The sequence below is a fragment of the Gordionus sp. m RMFG-2023 genome, chromosome 1, assembly GCF_954871325.1.
Source record: "Gordionus sp. m RMFG-2023 chromosome 1, tfGorSpeb1-WG-v2, whole genome shotgun sequence".
Lineage (NCBI taxonomy): Eukaryota > Metazoa > Nematomorpha > Gordioida > Chordodea > Parachordodidae > Gordionus > Gordionus sp. m RMFG-2023.
The window spans coordinates 21902698-21925990 of record NC_088775.1 but is presented as its reverse complement, the minus strand read 5'-3'; the positions used below and the strand labels follow the sequence as shown (position 1 = coordinate 21925990).

Sequence of the window (23293 nt, the reverse complement as noted above, 5' to 3'; positions counted from 1 at the left end):
AATTGTAATATGGAATTTTTGTTATGTGAAAGTTTTCCATAATCGGCCATCATATGTGTCTGTGTTCATGCACAATAATATCACTATTAAATTTCATGATCATTAAAAGAGTCAGATATTATATTTTTTTCTAACACATTTTATTATTTTTGGTTAATATTTTTAGGCATATTTTTAAATTGGAAAAATAATTTATGACAAGAAATCTCGGATAACAACCTAATTTACTAAACATCGACCTAAAATTTCCATCAATACATATTAAATTAATAAATAAGTGGGGGGGGGGGGGGGGGTCTTATTATTACATACATAAACCAGAAATCAATTGGTTATGGATGGATATAGCAAAACAATAAAAAAAAATTTTAAATATTAAAATAAAAATTTTTTTAAAAAAAGTACCCCCCACTCAAAATTTTAAAATAAAAAATTTTTTTTAAAAAAAAAAAAGTACCCCCACTCAAATTTACTGAAGCAGTTGATTCGGACCCCCCTTCCCCTCCCGTTGTAGGGGCCACTGGGCCCAGGTCAATACCATGTATAAACTCTGGTAAACCCCATTCAAATGAAATTTTGTACAACAAAATTGAATCAACCCCCATTGTAATTCAAAATTTTTATCCTGATTTTTATGATAATTTTTTAAAGTGGGAAAAGCCACCAACCTTAATCCACCTACCCCTTAAATCAAGGTCTTTAATTTCTAATTTTTTAACAACACTTATTATGGAAGTTAATTTAAATTTAAATTCCCTTAAAGCTTGGGAGAATCTTTTAACCTTTCCTTTTAAAGTCTTAATTAAACCTACAGATAAAAATAAAAAAACTATTTTGCATGAAAGTATAAAATATTAAATAGACCATTTTTATGATTTAGAAATGGAAAATTACGTTCCTGATGTAAGGGCTACATCTGATTTTGCCCATAAATGTAAAATTATATAAAAAAAAATAGACCAAGAGGACGTATGTGGAGCTCTTAAATTAGTTTCATCTAATGATAAATTGGCTCCATTTGATGAACATACTTTTACTTTATTAAAAGAATTACACCCTCAGGCTTTTCCTGAAGATCTTCCCATCCCTATAAAATCTAATTTAATCGAAATAGGTAAGGAAGAATTAATTAAAACAGTTTTATCTTTTAATAAAAACTCTGCAGGGGGAATTGACGGTTTTCGCCCCTCTTATTTCCAATTTTTAATTAACCCTAAAAATCCTTATCAAGATTCATTTGTAAATTCATTGATAATACTTAGTGAAAATATATTGAACAATGATTTACCTAGTCAAATTCACCAAATTCTTTTTGGCGCAAGATTAATTGCTTTTTCTAAGCCTGATGGTGGAGTTCGGCCAATTGCAATAGGGTCTTTTTTTTAGGAGACTTTTAGCTATGATAATCGTTGAGCGCATCACACCTGATGCTTCAAAAATGTTCCAAACATATCAACTAGGCTTTGGTACTAAAGGGGGATGCGAAATAGCCGCTCACTCTCTTAGCATATATATCGAAGATCCTCCTCCAGACGCCGTAGTCTGTAAGCTTGATTTTAAAAATGCTTTTAATTCTTTATCCAGAAAAACATTTTTGAACATTTTTTATGAAAAATTCCCAGTTTATGCAAGATTTATTGAACAGTCTTATGGCAGTAGAACCCCTCTCAAATTCGGGGAATATACAATTCCTTCTGACGAAGGTATTCAACAAGGAGACCCTTTGGGCCCTCTGATCTTTAGTTTAGGTATACATAACCTAGTTCATTGTCTAAAATCCTCTTTTAATTTAGATTTAAACATATGGTATCTAGATGATGGTACCATTTGCGGACCTTCTAAAAATATTCTTGCAGTGATAGAATATATAGAGAAGAATTCTCTAAACATAGGCCTTACTCTAAATAATGCTAAATAGGAAATAAGCTTTTTAAATTCAAATACTCTCAAAGTCCAAGGGTTTAAAATCATCAAAAAAAGTGAAATTAATCTTCTAGGTTCACCTTTAAGCAGTTTTTCCAACTGTGAGGTGTTCGTGGAAAAATTTTTCGAAGGCTTATCAGGACTTGAAACTATTTTAAACGAAATTCCTTCACACCAGAGCTTTTTTCTTTTAAAAAAATATTTATTTTTACCAAAGATTGTACAAATTTTTAGATCTTCTTCCTTTTTTTTTAAATAATGAAATTATTAATCGTGTTCATGAATTTTTTAGAAGTTTATTAGAAAATATTTTAAATATCAAATTGGAAGATTTTAATTGGGGTTTCTCACAATTACCCTCGAAAATGGGTGGTTTAGATTTATATGCTTTAAATCTTATATCTCTTTCCTCATTTTTGGCATCGCGTTTGATGAATAACGCCATGGTATCTTCTTTTATCTCTCCTAAAGAAAACGTTTTAAACTCAGCCTTGACAACCTGGGTATCTTTAGCTCCACCTGAAGCTGTCTTACCCACGATCTTAACACACCAATCTATTTTCGAAATTTTAATTAAAAATTTTTTAAAAATAATCTCATCAAACCCCCTTTGGAGTATATTCAACTATTACAGAATGCTGACTGTACTAGTGGTTATGAATGGTTGGAAGCATTACCAAGTCGTAACCTAGGTAACCTCTTATCACATGAACAATTAAGAGTTGCCATAGGCCATCGACTTGGATGTAACATTGTTCAACCACATACATGCATCAAATGTTAAATATTAGTTGACTCCAAAGGGAGACATGGTCTAAATTGTATATATAGTCAAGGCAGGCATGCAGCAATTAATTTAGCTATTAGCCGTTCTCTTACCAGGGCCCGAATACCAAACATCCTGGAGCCTACAAATTTATCGTTAGATGATGGCTTAAGACCAGATGGCTTAACTTCCGTGCCTTGGTCTTTAGGGAAATCCTTAATTTGGGACTTCACATGCGTATCTTCTTTCCCAAAAAATTTAAATTCTAATCCGGTTGATATAGCCGAGAAAAAAAACAATGAAATATTCCAAATTCACAAATTATAATTTTACACCAATTGTTATCTCTTCCCTTGGACATATGCCAAGCGGAACTTTAAAGTTTTTAAAAAATATAGGGGATAAGACAAGAGCCCTTACATCAGAACCTAAAGAATTTTATTTTTTAAAACAAAACCTTCAAATCACAATTTTAAAATATAATTACGCATGTTTTTTGGGAACTTGTAGTCCCACCTCCGTTTTTATATAATAATGTTTTATTTTATTTTATATTTGATGTGAAAAAACTATATTGAATAAAAATTAAGGGAGACTAAAAAAAAATTATTAGATTAAATTAATACATATAAATCTGATTATTAATCTTTATTAAATAAATAACTATAATCAAATGCAAAGTGACAAGCATAATCAAAATAAAAGAAAAATAAAATTAATATAAGAAAAATAAAAGCGAAAAAATTAAAAAGTAAAAATTAAAATTTTAGTTAACAAAAATAATCATTTTTCGCATCATAATTTCTCCATTACTTTTTCTTTAATCAACATTTACATAGTCTCCCAAGCGAAAAATAAAAAGTTCTACATCCCACTTGTTAAAACTAGGGGTTTTTACGAATTTGATCATAAGTTTAAGAGTAAATAATTTGACAAACTTAATGTTCATAATTATTAATGGTCCCTCGATATCGGAGTGGATTTAAGATCCATATATCAAAATATAAAAAGGAATAAAATAGAGAGGGGAATAAAATCTTTTCAAAAAAAAATACAGCCCAAAGAAAACAAAGAAATTAAAAATTTATTGAATTTTTTTTAATTTTGTGATATTATTTTTAAAATATTACATATATAAAGAACTTATGTAAGAAAAAAATTTGATTATATATATATATCTATCATATTTTAATAATTGTAAAAAATCGTACCACCCCCCCCCCCCCCCACCTTTCCAAAATTTTTAAGCAATACACCACTGAACTAAATAAATATTTTAGAACAACATAATAATATAAAACTAGAAGTAGACATGTGCGCCGCACCAATTACGCCGCCGCAGGTAATTTTTGACTACGTTGACGCCAAAAAAATATCGGCGCTCAACACGCTGCAGCCGATGTAAAAATTCGGTGGCGTGGCGGCGTGATACATATTTATTATTATTAAAATAACATTTTATATATTATTTATAAATTGTAATTAAAAGAAAAAAAATATTAAATATTTTGAATTATTAAAAAATGCGATTTTATTTTTTAAAATTAATAAATATTATATGCTATAAAACATTTGATTTATAACAATCCATATAATACAGGTTCATTTTTTATAGTCAAAACAATAGATTCTTTATTATAAAATTGTTTCCTATATAGTCTTTTATAATTATGTCATTTAACTACTACTAATATGCAATTACATTGACCTCCATAAGATAATATAAAATGTAAGAAATATATAATTCAAATAGCGTAACCTTTTAAAATATATATAAACATTCAAATATAACATATCTTCTTTCCCACCAAGTTAAGATCGTCTATCAATCTTTTTATTACCGTTCAAGTTCATCTACTAATCTTTTTGTTGAACGCGGTTGCCTTCCTTTTTGACTTGGTTCAATTGGTATTATTGATTTGGTTTCGTCTGGTTCTTCCCTTATTCGTAGTTGATCTGCGTGTTTTCGTACTGTTTTATCTTTTTCTTCTACGTTATACGAGAATTTTGCATACTTCATTAAGGCATTTTTTCTCATCATTTGGTTGTTCTCTATTAGCAAAGTACCGATTTTTTATAGTTTGTATGCATCTTTCAACTAATCCGTTACTTCTCAGATGGTATGGTGTAGTTTTTATGTGTTGTATATTCTTATTTTTGCACCATTTGTAAAATTCATTTGAAATGAATTGTGGACCATTGTCTGTGACAATTTGACGTGGAACACCATATCGTGTAAGCCATTTTTCTAATCTATTTATTAAATTTTTACTTGTGGTATCTTTGATTCTAACGATCTCAATCCATTTTGAATATGCATCGATTCCTACCAGCCAATAAAATCCGTCTAGTGGTCCGGCAAAATCTTTTCTTTAGCTTTACAGGCGAAGTGGTTTGGTTTCCTACATTTGCTGCACAATTTTCCGTAGGCCGGACAATTTCTAATAGCATGAAACCGATTAGAGAAATAGCATGGTTTTCTCCAATTACTATTATTATTTGTATGGTAGTTATTATACCCGGGCACTAGTTCTCTTTTTACATATGCTTTATTATCCTTTTGATAGTGCCGTTTATCATTATCATTATTATTATACTGCCGATTATTTTTATCATGTTGATTTATCCGATTATCATTATCATGTTTATTCGGCTCTTTGATTTTATATACCATTTTAGCAGTATTATTTATTTCTATGTCGGCTCGTTCCATCGCTAAAGCCAATTCTACTACTTTGTTTAAGCTTAACGGTTGGTCTTCGTCTTTAGTATCTGGATATCTTAATCATAGTTCTTTATCCAGTTGTGACATCTTTAGTCCGGCGATTAATTGATCTCGAATTCTCAGTTCTACATTGTCTTCAAATTCGCATCTTCGGGCTAGCTCCTTTATATTTTTTAAATAGCTCATAACGGATTCAGTAGCCCCGCGACTTAATCTAATGAAATCAATTCTTGATGCCAAAATAGTTCTTTCATTTTTATATAGTTGTTTTGCTATTTTATATATGTCAATCCATCCTACCTCCTCTATATTCCTATAATAGAGTAATTTTTTGATATCAGTTATAATGTTTATTCATCCATAAGCTATAAATAATTTTCTTAAAGTGGCGTCAGTTTGAGGAATATTTTTCACATTTAGTATATATTTGATTTAATCAACTCGATAGAACAATCTTCCTTTTTGAAGTCCTGGAGAATAATTTTATCCATAATTTCTAAATATATATTTATTTTTTTTATAAACAGAAAATTTTTTTATAATTCTATATATTATTAAACTTGACCGAAGACCGAAAACCGCGCGACTTAGATTTTTTTTTTATTTCATCGCCCTTTTTTATAGTCAAACTCAAAACAATAGATTCTTTATTATAAAATTGTTTCCTATATATAGGCTTTTATAATTATGTCATTTAACTACTACTAATATGCAATTACATTGACCTCCACAAGATAATATAAAATGTAAGAAATATATAATTCAAATAGCGTAACCTTTTAAAATATATATAAACATTCAAATATAACACGATTTACTACCAACTTTCGTCGACCTGACAAATAGGATCGCGGGTGGTAAAATATTTTCAACGATAGATTTAAGAGATGCATTTTTACAATTGGGAGTTAGTCCAGAATGTAGAGACCTTTTAGTAATTTCGACTCATGTCGGTTATTACCTCGGTTATTACCGATACCAAAGAATTCCATTTAGGTTGACTAGCACTCCGATAATATTTCAACGCTTTATGCAAAACCTATTAAAGGGAATTCCTATGGTTAGTGTATTTTTAGACGGTGTTTTACAATTTTTTATAGCATTAATCCTATCTTCGGTCGGGTGAATTCCAAATTCATCAATAACATGACCTAAATAAGTAACTGACTTTTCTCAATTTTATCGGTCGTCGTTGTTACTCCAGCCTTATCAAATTTTCTTAATACTTCTTCTAGATTAACTATATGATCAAAATTATTCTCGCCTGCAATAATTATAAAAAATACACTAACCATAGGAATTCCCTTTAATAGGTTTTGCATAAAGCGTTGAAATATTATCAGAGTGCTAGTCAACCCAAAAGGAATTCTTTGGTATCGGTAATAACTGACATGAGTCGAAATTACTAAAAGGTCTCTACATTCTGGACTAATTCCGAATTGTAAAAATGCATCTCTTAAATCTATCGTTGAAAATATTTTACCACCCGCGATCCTATTTGTCAGGTCGAAGAAAGTTGTTAGTAAATCGTTATCTATCGCTAAATATTTGTTGATTGTCGAAAATCTCCGCATATCCTCACGGCACCGGATTTCTTTAAATTATTTACCGTTGGCGTAGCTCAAGTAATTGGAGCCTTTGTTAGATCCACCTTCTCGATAACGCCTTCATTTAAAAGTCTGTCCAACTCAGCTTCAACGGTTCGACGCAACGGAAATGGAATTCTTCTAGATGGCAACGCAATTGGCACTGTATTTGGTTGTATCTTGATGACGGCTTCCTGTAATTTTACTTGTCCGAATTTTTTTTTGAAAACTTGCGGAAATTTCGAAACAATAGTATTTAAACTGGAATCTTTCATATTTATATTATTAATACGAACTTCTTCAGGAAGTTTTATATCAAATTCTTTAAGAAAGGGCATTCCAAAAATGAGGGAATTCTTACCCTTAACTACCCAAATAGATAAAAATTTTGAAATATTTTTTACTTCGACTTCCACTAAACATTTACCCAATATTTCGATTATGATATGGTTATATCCTACTAGTTTATAAGCAGGGGATAATGTTGGTTTGCCTATGCGACTCCAGGTAACCTCATTTATCACACTACGCTCTGCCCCAGTGAATTCCATAGTAAGCTACATCCCATTTATCTTCGCATCGATTGTAGCTTTATTAGCATGACAGGCAAGGTGTCCGTGGTAAAATCATTTGTATAGCATGCGTTCTACACTCTTTCACTATGTAGTTTGCTTTTCCGCACCTAAAGCATATTATTTTTTTTTGACTGAAATTAGGTTTAAAACTTGGTTTATAAAAATTATGGTTGAATGTTAGCATTATAATTATTATTATTATTGAATTTGTTTACGTTGTTATAATTATTCCTAAAATAAGTATTTTTGGAACCTTGCATAGGCTTATGTTTAATTATTTTATTAACTTCTGTCAGGGTTTCCTTCTCCAATGAAGACAGCGCGATAGCTAGCACAGTATCTTCAAAAGTAATATTTCCTTCGGCAAATTTTGACCGAAGTTCTTTGTCGAGCTCAGGTAACCCTACACCTAAGATGAAAATAGCTCTTAAGAGTTCATCAACCGGCTATTTAAAATTACATAAAGCGCAAATCCTTTTTAATTTAATTGAAAAAAATCAATTATAGTTTCGTTATTTCTTTTTAAGGTAGCCGACGCTCTGTCCCGTTTGGGGTTAGAGAGAGAAAAAATTAATATAGTTTTAAAAAAATTGAAATGAAATTAGAGAAGTAAAGATCAATTTAATAGAAGATTTATCGTTCACTCGAAGTAAAGTTATAAGTGAAGCAATAAATGATATAAATCTAAAAGAGATCATTAAATTAATAAAAAATCATTGGCATATTGATAATATAAATAATTATTCGGAAAGTTTAAAAAAATTCATCTTAATTAAAGATAATATTTCTTTCGAAGAAGGGCTATTATTTTATAATGATAGAATCATCATTCTTGATAACCTAAAAAATGATTGAATGTTATCCAACGAGGACATCCGGGGATATTGGGGATGAAATCCTTATGCAGATACTACATCTTCTGGACAAATCTTGATCGAGATATTGAAGAATTCGTAAAAAACTGTAAAAGTTGTCAGGAAGGAAGACCGGGAGCCAGAGAAGTACCATTATACAATTGGAATATTCCTACCCGACCTTGGGAAAGAATACACATTGATTTGACAGGCTCCGTGTCTGGAAAGTACTGGTTAATTTGCGTAGACGCTTTCACCAAATGGGTTGAAGTTGCAATTTTAACACATATTCGACGAGTGTAATAAATAATCTGCGTAATTATTTCGCTAGATTTGGTTTACCTCGTTACATTGTCTCAGATAACGGTACTCAGTTTACTGGATCTGAATTCAAAACGTTTGTTTTTAAAAATAACATAAAACATTTTAGATCGGCCCCTTATAGCCCCAAATCGAATGGTTTGGCTGAGCGTTATATACGTACGATAAAGACGCGTTAAGCTGGAGGGAGAAGTGGGACTCGGACCAGTTAAATTTAGCGAATGTTTTAATTACACACCGAAATCCTCCAAACGCAACTACCGGTAAATCCCCTGCCGAAATGATGTTTAGAAGGCCGCTCAGGACGACGTTAGATCAATGGAAATTATCTACGAGGGAAAGGACTGAAAACGTGTTATGGAAACAAAAAAAATATAGTGATAGGAACGTTGGGCTCCGTGAATTTAAAGAGAAGCAAAAGGTTTGGATAAAAATTTAAAGGACTGCGGGATGGCATGAAGGAACAGTGGTTCAACGGAAAAGTGCGATACTGTATGATGTCGAGTCTGAGGGTATTGTAAAAAACAAGCATGCCGACCAACTGAGGGAAGCTCATGTACAAGCTGAAGAAACACCCATGACAATGACTGAGGATTTGGACATTGCAGAACATAATGGAAATACAACTCTAGAAAAAAGAGTTTCGAAACTCCCATTACGTTATTATGATGAATTCAATTTATAGTGGGGAGAACTGTAATGTATTTAAATAAATTGATTTTTTATATTTGCTTAAAGATACAATTTATTTACAATTTATAAAAATAGAAAAACATATATATATATCTGATAATATTTAATTAATAGTACACAATAAATTATTTTGATACATTTCACTCACTTTGGCCAGGTCTGTGACCAACGACCTAGATAAGATTAGGCTATTAATTCAGAAAAGGTATTGAAATATTATATTTTACACGTTATATTAAAAACTGATCCAAATAATAAGAGAACCAGTGTTGCTACAGATAAAGTCTTTTGTAATATATACCTGCAAATAGCACTTGATAAAGATGGTGAGGATGAAAATAATTATTTATTTTCAGAGTAAATTTATAAAATATTTGTGAATTTTCTAATTAGTTATCCAATCTTTTCCAAAAAATATCAGCACATCTACTTGTCAAACATGACTTCATGTAAAGAAGAAATATCTAAACAAAATTTAAAATTATTTTTCAAACCCAGTAAAAGATGCAACTGACCCTATAAAAGATTTTTAAAAAAATGGATTCTGGTAAGGAATTATCTTCTCATGTGTTGCAAGGATATAATGCCATTCTCTTCTATAAATAATACTGGAATGCAAGATTTTCTAAAGGTTATTTGTAAAATCATTATAATTTTTTATAGGGCATTCTTAATTTTTATTTTAACTGTTAAAATATCTAATTATTTTATAATAGAATATTTAAATAAAACAGATCTCATCCCATATTACAAGTTTTTAAGGCATAATGTTTTTATAACTTTTTATTATCTATAAATATGGCATTGCTTCAGATACAAAAGATTTACCAGATAGAACAACACTTAGGTGGAGTGGATTAGATGATGTATTTATCAATGAAAGTATACATGTGAACAAATTAATTTAGATCCAAAATTTTGTGCAATAACTTTTGATATATAGACGGAAAAATATAGACGGTGAAATTTTATTACCTTTACATTTCACGAAATAGATAATAATTTTAATATTGTTTTATACATTGGCGACGCATCATGTCACTCAAAAACATACCGCTGAAACTATTTTTTCCGAGATAGATAAATTTGATTTAGGGTTTAAGAAATTTAAATGGCTATGGATGCAGGACCCAATGCAAAGAAAAATGTTCGTCTAGGAGAATATGAACATCATTTATATTTGAGACATGGATTACATAATCTAGTGAAGTCGATGGAATAAAAAAAAAGTTAATAAAATAGAAAATCTTCATTAAAAAAGTGAGAGATTATAGTTGCTTCAAGATTCAAAACAGTGGGTTTTGAAAATATAAACGATATCGAAAATAGGAAATGTTTAGAATCGACATCATTTACATCGGATATTTTAAATTTGGATAATGATCCTTTTTATGAAGATCGTTTGGGGTTTGATAATGATAGTGCAAATCAAAATATCTGAAAAAAAATATAAAACCTTAAAATTAAATGTGCCTACACATTGGCATAGTATTTTAATAATGCTGGGAATGTGAGTGGCAATAACTAAAACCCTTATTCTATTAAATAGAATGAAGAAACCGGATCTCAAATTATTTAACTCCGACTGGGACTTGGTGCATAAACTTTTGAAATTTCTTAAATCCTTCAAAAAATTCTGTTGAATTTTTATCCACCCAAAAATGATTTACCATAAATTTATTCTTATTATTTCGTAGTGAATTAAAAATCATTTGATCGTAAAAGAATATGATATTCCTCCCATAACATCCCTTAAACAAAATATGCCTAATAAATTTGATCATAAAATTTTCAATAACCGATCTTCAGTAAGTATTTTAAAATAGATAAATTCTTTTTTTAATATTATCTATTTATTTTATTTTTCCTTAGGTGTTAAGAGCACTTTTGGTTCCTCGTTTTCAATCTATAAACATAGTAAATGAGTATTTAAAGGAAAAAAATAATACTCCGTTTTTCTGTCAACACGCTACCTCTCTGTTGCCTTACACGGACTAATTAATCGAATGTGAAACGACGGAAGTTGCTTCAGAATTCGATTATCTAAGTCATTGGCTACGAAACATTTATCTTTTCATAACAATAATCTGGAACAAAACTATACTAGTCTAGAAAAAGAGTCATTCATTATTTTCGCCTTATAATTTAGAAATAAAAGATGTCTTAGGTTTCTGGAATATAAGAGCATTGGATTTTCCTAAACTTTCAATATTAGCTAGAAAGGTTCTGTACGTTCCAGCTATGAGCACACTCGGCGAACGTGTATTTTCCATAGCTGGGCTCACTCTGAACTCTAAAAGATCATTATTATGTCCTATAAATCTAAATAAAATAATATTTATACACGATAATTATAACTTAATAAAATCATTAAATTATAGTTATAAAGATAATAAAGCAGCACCGTGAAGTTGGCAGAACAACTTGAGGTGCAATTGACAAACATTATGCCATTATTTAGAGTCTTAATTGCACCTAATTGCACTTCTATCCGGACATCAGCAGAATGAACCGTTCGTGAGTTATGAGCAAAATAAGGAAAGTGTGAAATTTTGATGCTGGCAGAACGACTTGAGGTGCAATTAACAAAGGTTACGCCATTATTTAGAGTCTTAATTGCACCTAATTGCACTTCTATCCGGACATCAGCAGAATGAACCGTTCGTGAGTTATGAGCAAAATAAGAAAGTGTTGGCATTTTGCCAAAACCGAAAATAAAAGAGATCCTTTTTTGAAACTTAACAATAATGTAGTATATGATTTGCTCTTCAATATTCTCAAACCCGGATATCCGTATGTATAACCGTAACCGAGCTATACCTATTTAAAAAACGTGAAGTTGGCAGAACGACTTGAGGTGCAATTAAAAAAAATTATGCCATTATTTAGAGCCTTAATTGCACCTAATTGCACTTCTATCCGGACATCAGCAGAATAAACCGTTCGTGAGTTATGAGCAAAATAAGAAAGTGTTGGCACTTTGCCAAAACCGAAAATAAATTAGATTACCTTTTGAAACTTGGCAATTAATTAGTTTACAATTTGTGCTTTAATATTCTAAAAACGGGATATCCGTATCATTAACCGCAAGCGAATAATATTTATTTATCTGAGGAAAATGAAGTAGGCGGAATTATTTATAAAAAGTGAGGTGCAATTAGAGATACTTATGCCAATGTGTAGCCCTTTAATAGAACATTAAGAATCTATAAACGGCTTATCAGCAGAATTAACGGCTAGTGAGTTATGAGCAAAATAAGAAAGTGTTGGCACTTTGCCAAAACCGAAAATAATTAAGAATAACTTTCGAAACTTGGCAATTATTTAGTATTCAATTTGTGCTTTAATATTCTTAAAACGGGATATCCGTATCATTAACCGTAACCGAGTTATATTTATTTATTTGAGAAGCGGAAATGAGCGGAACTCTTAGTAAATGTGAGGTGCAATTAGCGATTCTTATGCCAGTGTGTAGCCCTTTAATTGAACATTAAGAATCTTTAAACAGCATATCAGCAGAATTAACGGCTAGTGAGTTATGAGCAAAATAAGAAAGTGTTGGCACTTTGCCAAAACCGAAAATAAATTAGATTACCTTTTGAAACTTGGCAATTAATTAGTTTACAATTTGTGCTTTAATATTCTAAAAACGGAATATCCGTATCATTAACCGCAAGCGAATAATATTTATTTATCTGAGGAAAATGAAGTAGGCGGAATTATTTATAAAAAGTGAGGTGCAATTAGAGATACTTATGCCAATGTGTAGCCCTTTAATAGAACATTAATCTATAAACGGCTTATCAGCAGAATTAACGGCTAGTGAGTTATGAGCAAAATAAGAAAGTGTTGGCACTTTGCCAAAACCGAAAATAATTAAGAATAACTTTCGAAACTTGGCAATTATTTAGTATTCAATTTGTGCTTTAATATTCTTAAAACGGGATATCCGTATCATTAACCGTAACCGAGTTATATTTATTTATTTGAGAAGCGGAAATGAGCGGAACTCTTAGTAAATGTGAGGTGCAATTAGCGATTCTTATGCCAGTGTGTAGCCCTTTAATTGAACATTAAGAATCTTTAAACGGCATATCAGCAGAATAAACGTCTAGTGAGTTATGAGCAAAATAAGAAAATGTTGGCACTTTGCCAAAACCGAAAAAAATTAAGAATAACTTTCGAAACTTGGCAATTATTTAGTATTCAATTTGTGCTTTAATATTCTTAAAACGGGATATCCGTATCACTAATAGTAACCGAGTTATATTTATTTATTTGAGAAGCGGAAATAAGCGGAATTCTTTGTAAATGTGAGGTGCAATTAGCGATTCTTATGCCAGTGTGTAGCCCTTTAATTGAACATTAAGAATCTTTAAACGGCATATCAGCAGAATTAACGGCTAGTGAGTTATGAGCAAAATAAGAAAGTGTTGGCACTTTGCCAAAACCGAAAATAAATTAGATTACCTTTTGAAACTTGGCAATTAATTAGTATTCAATTTGTGCTTTAATATTCTCAAAACGGGATATCCGTATCACTAATAGTAACCGAGTTATATTTATTTATTTGAGAAGCGGAAATAAGCGGAATTCTTTGTAAATGTGAGGTGCAATTAGCGATTCTTATGCCAGTGTGTAGCCCTTTAATTGAACATTAATAATCTTTAAACGGCATATCAGCAGAATTAACGGCTAGTGAGTTATGAGCAAAATAAGAAAGTGTTGGCACTTTGCCACCGAAAATAATTATGAATAACTTTCGAAACTTGGCAATTATTTAATATTCAATTTGTGCTTTAATATTCTCAAAACGGGATATCCGTATCACTAATAGTAACCGAGTTATATTTATTTATTTGAGAAGCGGAAATGAGCGGAACTCTTAGTAAATGTGAGGTGCAATTAGCGATTCTTATGCCAGTGTGTAGCCCTTTAATTGAACATTAAGAATCTTTAAACGGCATATCAGCAGAATTAACGGCTAGTGAATTATGAGCAAAATAAGAAAGTGTTGGCACTTTGCCAAAACCGAAAATAATTATGAATAACTTTCGAAACTTGGCAATTATTTAGTATTCAATTTGTGCTTTAATATTCTCAAAACGGGATATCCGTATAACTAATAGTAACCGAGTTAAACCTCAAATTTTGAAATGAATAGTTAAAATTTCTATTATTCATCTGTCCTCCGTTAGAAATACAGTTTAGCAGCCTAAATTAAAATATTAATAGCTAAATAAAAAATGGCGTCACCACTAAGACAAAATCAAGAATAACGACATACATCTTTTGCCATTATTTTGTGATTAACTATTAAATTTTTATAATTTGACAATCTAGGCAGCGACACACATATTTTATTATTTATCTCTGATACCAGTAATATAAAATTTAAATGGGTACATTGGCCTTTATGACTTTTGTACTAGTCGCTTTATTATTTAAATCGCCAAAAATTTCATAGGTAAGATATAATATATATTTACATAATGCGAACAATGTAGATTATATTAATCACAATAATAAAGAATAATTTGTTATAATTGCGGTATATATATTTATTTAGTCAGACATGATGTCGTTTTAATTACAATTTATGTAAATTTAAGCGTTTAAGTTACGCTATTACTAAATATCACCCAGGCTATCTAAGATTATATATTATTTATATGAATTTGTATGAGATATATAGCGTTTGAATTTCACTAAAGTGTTTTAGGTTTAAGCACATGATTGAATCCCTCGAACTAGTTAGTTATTAGTGTTAGGCCATCTACATGATACCTAAATTAAATATTGAAAAATATTAATGATTATAAATATTTCAAGTTTTTATACCTTTTCCATATAGTATGAGCGAATAATGCAGTTACACTTACCCACGTGAGGAATAGATTGTGAGTTTCAATAGAAGCATCTTGAATACTTTAGATTAAAATATTTAAAAAATTAACCTTTCACTATATTTGGAAATAAAATCTAAGAACAGATATAGCAGTCGCGTCCTATTGCCGGAAGCACCAAAATTTTTGACATTGAGAAAAAGTTGAATATATATCTCCCTTGTATAACTGGGATCATTACATTTTCATACATTATTTACAATGTATAGAGCTGAACATATAATCTAGGAACTATACAGAAATTTCCGTCCATACATATTGTTGAAGCGGATGACATCAATTTTAGCGTTACCAAAAATAAATATTCTACTATTTTCAGTTGGGAATATTTGAGATCTTGAGGTTTTTGTATAAATGGGGTTCAAATTATATCATGAATATGGGGCAGGAAGGCCTATATTTTTTTCAGGAGCCTATCAATGATGACCCCCTAATTGATATAAATGGGGGAATTGCTTTGGGATAATTTTCAATATAGAGTTTCTAAACATCTTATTTAAATACTTTTGGGATATATATTCATTCGCGTTTCAATTGGTTTTGAGAAATAGGTTTTTCTATAGACTATTTCGTTTTAAGAGCTCAAAATAAATAACATTAGGGTTTGTTCATGTATACCTGATGAATTATAAGTGTGATCATATTTACATTTTGCGATTTCCTGAAACAGTAAAAATATCCAACCTTTCATAATGAAATCATTATTCAGAAAAGTAAAAAACATAGGTAATTTATTATATTTGCTATATATATATTTATTATAAGCGCGGGGATGTAGCGTATTAATTAGTAATTGCTGTTGGGTCCTTTCGGTTTAAGTACACTTGGGTATTTCATAGGAAATCTGTGGAATTGATTCAAACTTCATCCAATCGCCATGTTGTTGTTGTAGGTACGGGCAGGCCCGAGATCAGGGAAAAGATCATAACGTTATCTAATATCCCTGAGAAGGCTATCTATAAAGATTATAAATTATTTTAACTATATAATACTTGGTTCTCAGTTATTCAATTCGATGTACAGATATTGTGTAATATCCCTGGTTATTCAATTCGATTTACAGATATTGTGTAATATCCCTGAGAAAGCTATCTATAAAGATTATAAATTATTTTAACTATATATTACTTGATTCTCAGTTATTCAATTCGATGTACAGATATTGTGTAATATCCCTGAGAAAGCTATCTATAAAGATTATAAATTATTTTAACTATATAATACTTGGTTCTCAGTTATTCAATTCGATGTACAGATATTGTCTAATATCCCTGGTTATTCAATTCGATTTAGGGATATTGTGTAATATCCCTTAGAAAGCTATCTATAAAGATTATAAATTATTTTAACTATATAATACTTGGTTCTCAGTTATTCAATTCGATGTACAGAAATTGTGTAATATTGGTTATTCAATTCGATTTACAGATATTGTGTAATATCCCTGAGAAAGCTATCTATAAAGATTATAAATTATTTTAACTATATAATACTTGGTTCTCAGTTATTCAATTCGATGTACAGATATTGTGTAATATCCCTGGTTATTCAATTCGATTTACAGATATTGTGTAATATCCCTGAGAAAGCTATCTATAAAGATTATAAATTATTTTAACTATATAATACTTGGTTCTCAGTTATTCAATTCGATGTACAGATATTGTGTAATATCCCTGGTTATTCAATTCGATTTACAGATATTGTGTAATATCCCTTAGAAAGCTATCTATAAAGATTATAAATTATTTTAACTATATAATACTTGGTTCTCAGTTATTCAATTCGATGTACAGATATTGTGTAATATCCCTGGTTATTCAATTCGATTTACAGATATTGTGTAATATCCCTGAGAAAGCTATCTATAAAGATTATAAATTATTTTAACTATATAATACTTGGTTCTCAGTTATTCAATTCGATGTACAGATATTGTGTAATATCCCTGGTTATTCAATTCGATTTACAGATATTGTGTAATATCCCTGAGAAAGCTATCTATAAAGATTATAAATTATTTTAACTATATAATACTTGGTTCTCAGTTATTCAATTCGATGTACAGATATTGTGTAATATCCCTTAGAAAGCTATCTATAAAGATTATAAATTATTTTAACTATATAATACTTGGTTCTTAAATTCTCATTCCGTGTTTAAAATCATCTAGGAAGCTTACGTTTTCATTTTCAGTTTTGTTTTCCATTTATCATAATGTATTTTTTTGTATTTTCTTATTAATTTTTTTCTTTTTTTGTTTATTTCTATATTTTTTTTTTTCCTTTTTTCATATTTTTCTTTTTCCTTTTTTCATATTTTTCTTTTTTTGATTTATCATTTATTTCTATCATTTTTTCTATTTTCATTTGTTTTTTTTATCATTTTTTTTCTTTTTGTGTTTTTTTCTTTTTTGTTTTATCCATTTTTTAATATGTTCTGAGGGCAAATGTGCTAGGTGTAAATGAGAGATCGGCTAAAAAAAAATTAAATTGCTTCCAAAAAATTATTTAATTACATTATAATAGAATAGGAAGTTAGATTTGGTATTGTTGCAGCTTGAAAATTTAAAATAAAATGATTTATTATGAATAATTTATTTACCCTCAGTTGTCAGCAAACAGGCCTTGACCCTATCTGAGGGCGAATCTGCATGGTGTAAATGGGATCGGCTATAAAAAAATTAAATTGCTTCCAAAAAATTATTTAATTACATTATAATAGAATAGGAAGTTAGATTTGGTATTGTTGCAGCTTGAAAATTTAAAATAAAATGATTTATTATGAATAATTTATTTACCCTCAGTTGTCAGCAAACAGGCCTTGACCCTATCTGAGGGCGAATCTGCAAGGTGTGAATGATGTTTTGGCGATTTTAAATTTGGCGATTTAGTGGTTTTATTTTCGTATTTTTTATAATTTTTTTATCTTTTTTGTTTATTTTTTTTTTGCTTTTTTTCTTTGCTTTTTTTTTGCTTTTTTTTTTTTGCTTTTTTTTTTGCTTTTTATTTTACTTTTTTTTTTGCTTTTTTTTTTTGCTTTTTTTTTTGCTTTTTTGTAAACAGTGTTCAGTTCAGAGGTGTTAAGGATTAAAAAAATTTATACTATATATATATAATTTATGTGTGAATTATTGTTTTAAAATGTTGCATAATTATCGTTATAATAGACCGCTTATTGAGATAAAAATGAACTAAGTGCTAAGTCAGATTTAGTTCGAAACTGATGTGTTAAACAAATCAAACCATGAAATATTGAATTCGAAACCAGTAATCTATATTCCTTAGAAGTCATATGAATACGCAGGCAAAACTATCATTAAATGGGATTACAATTATACCAATTATTATATCTAAAATATACACAAACTATATTTACCCATTATAATCAATTTTTCCTATGATAAACTATTTATATATTATTGGTTACAAAAACAGATGATAACTTTAAATAAATATTGCTCATACAAATAGATTTCATATACCTTAGTAAAAATAAATTGACCATATTATTAAACATCTAGGAATATTTTCATATACATATATATAATAGATTTAAAATAAAAATCAAGGCATGTGCCATAGTGCAAGTATTATGAAAAGCCAGGATAATAACCATACTTCCAAAAAGCTGCATGAAAGGGTACATTTTGGAGGTAAATTACAAAAAATTGAACTGATGATCCCTTAACTTTATTGGAGATTGTCTCTAGACCTCCAGAAAATTTTATTGATCTAAAGTCATATAGTGTATATTTATAAAATATAATATTATGACAACATACTCCTAGGATTTTTATTAGATAAAAATCTCGATGTATCAAATTAATAAATATATTACCCTATTTATATAAAAAGTAATATTTAATTAGAGAATTTTACGTTGCTAAACTTAAGAATGTTAATAGAATCTTTCCTTATTGAATAATGAATTTTGTTATATTAAGATTTGTCCTGACTGAATGCTAATAAATATTTTAAAATTGTAATCTCTGGAGACTTTAATATATTAAATGAACATGATGATGAAAGAATAATTGATTATAAGATATATCTAGCAATCTTCATTGCTGAATAGTAAGTATTAAAAATAAAGCTATATTTAAATGTTCATATGAAAAGAAGAAATATATTTCTATAACCTCGTATTTTATGTAATTTTTTAAAGATCTGTCCTTGATTCAGATAATGCATTCACATTATTATTATGAACAAACTACAGCCATCTAATGCTGGAAGTTATTAAATTAATTTTAAAATTAGATGATTTAAATTCGTAATTGTTGCTTATGCATGACAATTGATAAAATTAACCGTTAGATTAAATATTAGAGATTTTTACTGTCGCAGAGACATCTCGCATCTCTTATATAATTAAGGAGATAGAAAAAATATGTACCACAAGAAATAGAAATATTACAAATTTTTAAATATAGCAATGAAATTTTATTCAGGATAAAGGTGTCGATGAATTTGTATTAATAAAAAATGGGAAGGGTTGGCAGATAATTAATCCATAAAAAACCTAAGTGCATTGCTCTTAAATATTACGTTTAATTAAAGGTACCAAGATTAAATTAATTTGTTTAAAATATAAATCTTACCACAAATCATAGATATAATCATCAATACATGTCCTATTAATAGTTAATAACAAGCAGAAGCAATTGCCTGCTGTAGCAAATCATATAAAATGTTTTTTGATAATTTAGGAAATAATATATTCAAAGATAGAATATTATTTTTCGCAAAATTGTGATTTAATACTAAAATTGTTTGATAAACCTAAGGAGTAATGATTTATTTATATTGTCTTATGAATCAACAATATTATAGAATTATATTATAAACATACTTATACTGTACCGATTTTTTAAATGTAACGACTGGAGAATTTCTTATAAATCATATTCCTACCAATGTGATGTTTATAAAGATTGAATATTTAATTCAAGATGCATAATCTCAGATAACATTGTGTAGATTACTTAAAATGCTGTATCCCATATCCCTAATACATAAGTTATAAATAAAAATAGTAGGTGTGGTGGAAGTTCAAAATTAAATAAATTAACGGGATATCTAGTTGTTTAATTTTTTATATCTCCTGCTTCTTCACAAATAGGTCATTAAATATGTTATTCCAGAAGGTTAAATTTAACATGATAAATATATTAGTAATGAATGCCAACAATGGATGATATGTTATGAATGATTCATATGGTATATAAAATAGCATGACATATAACATCATCTTGGCAATCATTATTTTTATATATAATTAATTTTGAGAGATCATTATATATTTCCCATGTTCCATCTAACCGCTTGGAATAACATATATAATGACCAATCCCTGAAGAAACAGCAGGAGGTATAAATACTATAAGAGCTCTTAAAAAATATAATGTATCTCCTAAATTTATAAATCTAGGGAAATTATTTAATTTAGAACTTTGACAGCCTGTAGTGTCATTTATAACATGTTCATGAAATTGGTACTTATGGACTAAAGATAAAGGGTCCGGCATTTTACAGGATTTACAGTATGTTAAAAGAGGTAAAGCATCTTGGATTGCAATATCCAAACTTTCAAAACCTGTATTATTTATTATATTTAAATTTATTGGTAAACATATTATTTCTAAGAAATTTTCCGGTCGTAAACATTCTTTATTATTACATTTAAAAATATCGGTTACACTATATATATCTTTATAGCATTTTTCTATAATATAATATATTGTTGATTCGCAAGACAATCTATAGATACCATTACTAATCTTAGTTTTATCGAATAATTTTAATAATAAATCACACCTTATCTTATATGTATTAATATTGGCCCCATGCGAAACAAAATATTCTATAAACTCTTTAAATATACTATTTTCTAAATTGTCAAAAAAAGCTTTATATAATTTGCTATCGCAGTAGGCTACTGCTACTGCTTGTGATAAACTATCAATAGGGCATACTGATTATATATCTATTAGATCCAAGTTTTAAAGGTCTCTTTATTGTGGTAAGATTCCCATTTTTCAACATACCTAATTTAATCTTGGTCCCTTCAATTACATGTAATATTTCAGGGCAATGTGCTCCATAATATGAAGTACGTTTCTTTTTTATAGATGGTTGATCTACTAAACCTTTCCAATTTTCAATTAATTGATATTCATCATCAGACACTTCTCCCTCATTTAAACTACTAAATTTAGAAATTTGTGAATTGTCTGTTTCTTGTGGTATAATAATTTCTACAGTATCCTTTTCCTTAATTATATTAGAGATTCGGGACGCTTCAGCTATAGTAAGCAATCCTCTTCATCAAAATGTTTACAGAAAAATTTATCAATAGTAATAGGTAACATTACGGATTTAAATGTTCTATTTTTCAAATTATTAAAATAACTTTCAACATTTGATGTAGAAGATGTAACTTGTCCATAATTATAATGTGGTTGCATAATACTAGACCATAAAGGATAGGTCTTTAAAAAATTACATAAGTTTATAGTTATTTCTGGGTTATAGAAATAATTTTCATCTTTATATGGTATGATACATTTAGATATGGCTTTATTTTTAATACTTTCTATCCAGTAATTTATATTACTAGATACATTTAAGTCAATGGATATTTCCTCCTCGAGTTCATCTAATATATTAATGTCTATATCTTCTATTCCAGAGATTATATTTTTTAGATATTTTTTAGCATTCAGCGTAATGTCAGGACAAGTTTCGATCCCACAAAATTCACTATTACATACAATGAGGATGGATTCTATTAATATTTCCGCCTCTTTAAAGGAAGCGGTTTTATTAGCATTGCAACGGAACGTATATAAAATTCTCTAAATAAACGAGGTTTTTTATATAAACTAGGCCATCTACTTATTAGTTTGATACAATGAGCATAATCTATTCTAATAAATATCCTAGGGGTCAGCAATTTTTGACCTAATATTATATTAAATGAATATTCAATATATGACTTAAGATCAATAAAATTTGCTAGCGATCTGGCAACAGCCCCCAATAAAGCTAATGAATGATCAGTTACAACAATTTTAGGTATTTTAGCACCTCTATGCACCCATACATTCAGCCAGTGTGAAATGTGGTTAATATCATGGGCTTCTGATAACATCTGAACTACAGGTATTTGCCCAGATTTTACTTTTAAATCGATTACTCCTATGTATAGAAAAATATGACCAGATGTTTGATCATAAGGTCGACTTAATTTTTTTTACTAAGGTCCCTGTAGCATCTATTTGTAGTATGGATACGTTAGTATCTTGGCAATATTTATTAAAAGTTATCATTTGTTCTGGTAACCAGTAGTGCATAAAAAATTTGTCACAGGATATATTGATTATACTGGGTAAATATGGTTGAGTATATTTTAGATATAATAACTGATTGATTACACTATCCGATTTAATGTTATATTTATTAGAAATGGATTGTTTGCATTTACGTAGGACATCCAAGGAATATAAAGTTCTGGGTTCTAATTCACCATATTTCATTGTTTCATTTGCTTTTTTCACACGCCAGTTTAAAGCTAAATCAGTTTATAATTCTTTAGCCACTTCTTCCCTTTTTGTCCCACTAAGCGGTCTTTTATAATTACTATCATGCTGTTTTAATTTAAAATTAAATATTTCACATATAAATTTTATATATATATTATTTAAAGTATTTAATTTTTTAATCAATAACACTGCTGAACACTGTTTACAAAAAGCTTTAATTTTTAACAAATATATAGAATTAAACGATACATAATGATTTTTAAAAACCCATAAACAGGGTATTTTTATTTGATTCGAAATATTCCTTTCGAAAATGTGGGTCCATCCCCTTTTTAACCTGCTAGGTTGATCGGGATTTGGATATATGAGATTCCAATCTTCACTTGTCAATGAAATCT

The 23293-nt window shown here is 29.1% G+C and overlaps 2 long non-coding RNA genes across 3 annotated transcripts in view; both read right to left on the bottom strand.

Annotated features, from left to right (window-relative positions):
* The window catches only part of LOC135923045 (uncharacterized), a 325197-nt gene that overhangs the window by 121134 nt on the left and 180770 nt on the right, over positions 1 to 23293 (bottom strand). The window lies entirely within an intron of this gene.
* LOC135922149 (uncharacterized) lies at positions 17792 to 18294 on the bottom strand. Of its 2 annotated transcripts, XR_010570757.1 has the most exons (5): positions 18150 to 18294; positions 18064 to 18103; positions 17954 to 18021; positions 17868 to 17907; positions 17792 to 17825 (listed from the first exon to the last, which is right to left on the bottom strand). It is a non-coding gene; the product is annotated as an uncharacterized LOC135922149 (long non-coding RNA). The 2 variants fall into 2 exon arrangements; XR_010570756.1 differs by having other exon boundaries at positions 17803 to 17825; positions 17868 to 18021.